Consider the following 5,524-nt stretch of genomic DNA (forward strand, 5'->3'; position numbering starts at 1 on the left):
TTGATTACTATGTGTCTTGGCATGTTTCTCCTTGGGTTTATCCTGTATATGACTTGCTGCACTTCCTGGACTTGGGTGGCTATTTCCTTTCCCATGTTAGGGAAGTTTTTGACTGTAATCTCTTCAAATATTTTCTTAGGTCCTTTCTCTCTCTCTCTTCTCCTTCTGGGGCCCTTATAATGTGAATATTGTTGTGTTTAATGTTGTCCCAGAGGTCTCTTAGGCTGTCTTCATTTCTTTTCATTCTTTTTTCTTTATTGTGTTCCACAGCAGTGAATTCCACCATTCTGTTTCCAGGTCACTTATATGTTCTTCTTCCTCAGTTATTCTGCTATTAATTCCTTCTAGTGTAATTTTCATTTCAGTTATTGTATTGTTCATCTCTGTTTGTTTGTTCTTTAAGTCTTCTAGGTCTTTGTTAAATATTTCTTGCATCTTCTTGATCTTTGCCTCCATTCTTTTTCTGAGATCCTGGATCATCTTCACTACCATTATTCTGAATTCTTTTTCTGGAAGGTTGCTTATCTCCATTTCATTTAGTTGTTTTCCTGGCATTTTATCTTGTTCCTTCATCTGGTACATAGCCCTCTGCCTTTTCATCTTGTCTATCTCTCTGTGAATGTGATTTTTGTTCCACAGGCTGCAGGATTGTAGTTCTTCTTGTTTCTGCTGTCTGCCCTCTGGTGGATGACACTATGTAAGAGGGTTGTGTAAGTTTCCTGATGGAGGGTCTGGTTATGGGTAGAGCTGATTGTTTCTCTGGTGGGCAGAGTTCAGTAAAACTTTAAACCACCTGACTGTTGGTGGGTGGGGCTGGGTTCCCTCCCTGTTGGTTGTTTGACCTGAGGCAACCCAACACTGGAGCCTACATGGGCTCTTTTGTGGGGCTAATGACAGACTCTGGGATGGCTCACCCCAAGGAGTACTTCCCAGAATTTCTGATGCTAGTGTCCTTGTCCCCATGGTGAGCAAACCCCACCCCCACCCCTGCAGGAGACCCCCCAACAAAGCAGTTAGGTCTGGTCCAGTCTTCCCTGGGGTCACTGCTCCTTCACCTGGGTCCCAATGAGCACCCTACTTTGTGTGTGCCCTCCAAGAGTGGAGTGTCTGTTTCCCCCAGTCCTGTCGATGTCCTGCAATCAATTCCCACTAGACTTCAAGGTCTGATTCTCTAGGAATTCCTCCTCCTGTTTTTGGATCCCCAGGTTGGTAAACCGGATGTGGGGCTCAGAACCTTCGCTCCAGTGGGTGGACTTCTGTGGTATAAGTGTTCTCCAGACTGTGAGTCACCCACCCAGCAGTTATGGCATTTGATTTTATTGTGATTGTGCCCCTCCTACTGTCTCATGTGGTTTCTCCTTTGTCTTTGGATGTGGGGTATCTTTTCTCATGAGTTCTAGTGTCTTCTGTGGATGATTGTCCAGTAGCTAGTTGTGATTCTGGATTCTGGTGTTCTCACAAGAGGGAGTGAGAGCATGTCCTTCTACTCTGCCATCATGGTTCCTCCCCTCTTCTCCCTTTTTTTCTTCCTGTGTCTGGCTAATGGTTTATCAATTTGATATGCCTTCTCCAAGAGCCAGGTTTTAGTTTTATTGAGCTTTGTTATTGTTTCCTTCATCTCTTTTTCACTTATTACTGATCTGATCTTTATGATTTCTTCCCTTGTGCTAACTTTAAGGTTGTTTTTTGTTCTTCTTTCTCTAATTGGTTTAGGTGTAAGGTTAGCTTGTTTATTTGAGATGTTTCTTGTTTCTTAAGGTAGGATTGTATTGCTATAAACTTCCCTCTTAGACCTGCTTTTGCTGCATCCTGTAATGTTTGGGTCATTGTGGTTTCATTGTCATTTGTTTCCCGGTATTTTTTTATTTCCTCTTTGATTTCTTCAGTGATCTCTTGTTTATTTAGTAGTGAATTGTTTAGCTTTCATGTGTTTGTATTTTTTACAGTTTTTTCCCTGTAATTGATAATTAGTCTCATAGCGTTGTGGTTGGAAAAGATACTTGATAAGATTTCAATTTTCTTCAATTTACCAAGGCTTGATTTGTGACCCAAGATATGATCTATCCTGGAGAATGTTCCATGAGCCCTTGAGAAGAAAGTGTATTCTGTTGTTTTTGGATGGAATGTCCTGTAAGTATCAATTAAGTCCATCTTGTTTAATGCATAATTTAAAGGTTGTTTTTCCTTATTTTCATTTTGGATGATCTTTCCATTAGGGAAAGTAGGGTGTTAAAGTCCCCTACTATGATTGTGTTACAGGTGATTTCCCATTTTATGACTGTATTCCTTTGCCTTATGTATCGAGGTGCTCCTATGTTGGGTGCATTAATATTGACAATTGTTATATCTTTTTCTTGGATTGGTCCCTTGATCATTATGTAGTGTCCTTCTTTGTCTCTTGTCATAGTATTTATTTTAAAGTCTATTTTGTCTGATATGAGAATTGCTACTCCAGCTTTCTTTTGATTTCCATTTGCATGGAATATCTTTTTCCATCCCCTCACTTTCAGTCTATATGTGTCCCCAGGTGTGAAGTGGGTCTGTTGTAGACAGCATATATACAATGCTTGTTTTTGTACCCATTCAGCCAGTCTATGTCTTTTCATTGGAGCATTTAGTCCATTTACATTTAAGGTAATTATCGATATGTATGTTCCTATGACCATTTTCTTAATTGTTTTGCTTTTGTTATTGTAGGTATTTTCCTTCTCTTGTGTTTCCTGCCTAGAGAAGTTCCTTTCACATTTGTTGTAAAGCTGGTTTTGTGGTGCTGAATTCTCTTGGCTTTTGCTTGTCTGTAAAGTTTTAATTTCTCAGTCAAATCTGAATGATATCCTTACTGGGTAGAATAATCTTGGTTGTAGGTTTTTCTCTTTCATCACTTTAAATGTATCCTGTCACTCCCTTCTGGCTTGCAGAATTGCTGTTGAAAGCTCAGCTGTTAACCTTATGGGGATTCCCTTGTTTGTTATTTGTTGCTTTTCCCTTGTTGTTTAAATATTTTTTATATCTAATTTTTGATAATTTGATTAATATGTGTCTTGGCATGTTTCTCCTTGGATTTATCCTGGACTTGACTGACTATTTCCTTCCCATTATAGGGAAGTTTTCAACTATAATCTCTTCAAATACTTTATCAGTCCCTTTCTTTTTCTCTTCATCTTCTGGGACCCCTATAATTCGAATGTTGGTGCATTTAATGTTGTCCAAGATGTCTCTGAGAAAGTCCCCAATTCTTTTCATTCTTTTTTCTTTATTCTGCTCTGCAGTAGTTATTTCCACTATTTTATCTTCCCAGTCACTTATCCATTCTTCTAACTCAGTTACTCTCCTCTTGATTCCCTCTGGAGAATTTTTAATTTCATTTATTGTGTTGTTCATCATTGTTTCTTTGCTCTTTAATTCTCCTAGGTACTTGGTAAACATTTATTTTTTTTTCTCCATTCCACTTTCAACATTTTATATCATCTTTATTATCATTACTCTGAATTCTTTTTTAGGTAGACTGCATATTTCCTCTTCATTTGTTTGGTCTGGTGAGATTTTAACTTGCTCCTTCATCTGCTGTGTGTTTCTCTGTCTTCTCATTTTGCTTAACTTACTGTGTTTGGTGTCACCTTTTCACAGGGTGTGCATTCATAATTCCCATTGTTTTTGGTGTCTGCTCCCAGTGGCTAAGGTTGGTTCAGTGGTTTTGTAGGCTTCCAGGTGGAGGGGACTGGTGCCTGTGTTCTGATTAATGAGGCTGGATATTGTTTTACTGGTGGGCAGGACTGCATACATTGGTGTGTTTTGGGGTGTCTGTGAACTTATTATGATTTTAGGCAGCCTCTCTGCTAATGGATTCAGTTGTGTACCTGTCATGCTAGTTGTTTGGAATAGGGTGTCCAGTACTGTAGCTTGCTGATCACCTAGTGGAGCTGGGTCTTAGTGTTGAGATGGAGATCTCTAGGAGAGCTTTAGCCATTTGATATTATGTGGAGCCAGGAGGTCTCTGGTGGGCCAATGGTCTGAACTTGGCTTTCCCTCCTCAGAGGCACAGGCCCGACATGCGGCTGGAGGACCAAGACCCTATCAGCCACACAGCTCTGATGGAAAGGGAGAAAAAAAGAAAGAAAGAAAGACAATAAAATAAAATAAATTTATTGAAATAACAAATATTAAAAGTAAACACATTTTTAAAGTAAGAAAAAAAAAAGGAGAGAAGAGATCAGCCAAACCAAAAAACAAATCCACCAACTTGTTTGTTATTTGTTGCTTTTCCCTTGTTGTTTAAATAATTTTTATATCTAATTTTTGATAATTTGATTAATATGTGTCTTGGCATGTTTCTCCTTGGATTTATCCTGGACTTGACTGACTATTTCCTTCCCATTATAGGGAAGTTTTCAACTATAATCTCTTCACATACTTTTTCAGTCCCTTTCTTTTTCTCTTCATCTTCTGGGACCCCTATAATTCGAACGTTGGTGCATTTAATGTTGTCCCAGATGTCTCTGAGAAAGTCCCCAATTCTTTTCATTCTTTTTTCTTTATTCTGCTCTGCAGTAGTTATTTCCACTATTTTATCTTCCCGGTCACTTATCCATTCTTCTAACTCAGTTACTCTCCTCTTGATTCCCTCTGGAGAATTTTTAATTTCATTTATTGTGTTGTTCATCATCGTTTCTTTGCTCTTTAATTCTCCTAGGTACTTGGTAAACATTTATTTTTTTTTCTCCATTCCACTTTCAACATTTTATATCATCTTTACTATCATTACTCTGAATTCTTTTTTAGGTAGACTGCATATTTCCTCTTCATTTGTTTGGTCTGGTGAGATTTTAACTTGCTCCTTCATCTGCTGTGTGTTTCTCTGTCTTCTCATTTTGCTTAACTTACTGTGTTTGGTGTCACCTTTTCACAGGGTGTGCATTCATAATTCCCATTGTTTTTGGTGTCTGCTCCCAGTGGCTAAGGTTGGTTCAGTGGTTTTGTAGGCTTCCAGGTGGAGGGGACTGGTGCCTGTGTTCTGATTAATGAGGCTGGATATTGTTTTACTGGTGGGCAGGACTGCATACATTGGTGTGTTTTGGGGTGTCTGTGAACTTATTATGATTTTAGGCAGCCTCTCTGCTAATGGATTCAGTTGTGTACCTGTCATGCTAGTTGTTTGGAATAGGGTGTCCAGTACTGTAGCTTGCTGATCACCTAGTGGAGCTGGGTCTTAGTGTTGAGATGGAGATCTCTAGGAGAGCTTTAGCCATTTGATATTATGTGGAGCCAGGAGGTCTCTGGTGGGCCAATGGTCTGAACTTGGCTTTCCCTCCTCAGAGGCACAGGCCCGACATGCGGCTGGAGGACCAAGACCCTATCAGCCACACAGCTCTGATGGAAAGGGAGAAAAAAAGAAAGAAAGAAAGACAATAAAATAAAATAAATTTATTGAAATAACAAATATTAAAAGTAAACACATTTTTAAAGTAAGAAAAAAAAAAGGAGAGAAGAGATCAACCAAACCAAAAAACAAATCCACCAATGATAA

Source organism: Neophocaena asiaeorientalis, unplaced genomic scaffold (assembly GCF_003031525.2).
Source record: "Neophocaena asiaeorientalis asiaeorientalis breed wild unplaced genomic scaffold, Neophocaena_asiaeorientalis_V1.1 scaffold743, whole genome shotgun sequence".
Taxonomy (NCBI): domain Eukaryota; kingdom Metazoa; phylum Chordata; class Mammalia; order Artiodactyla; family Phocoenidae; genus Neophocaena; species Neophocaena asiaeorientalis.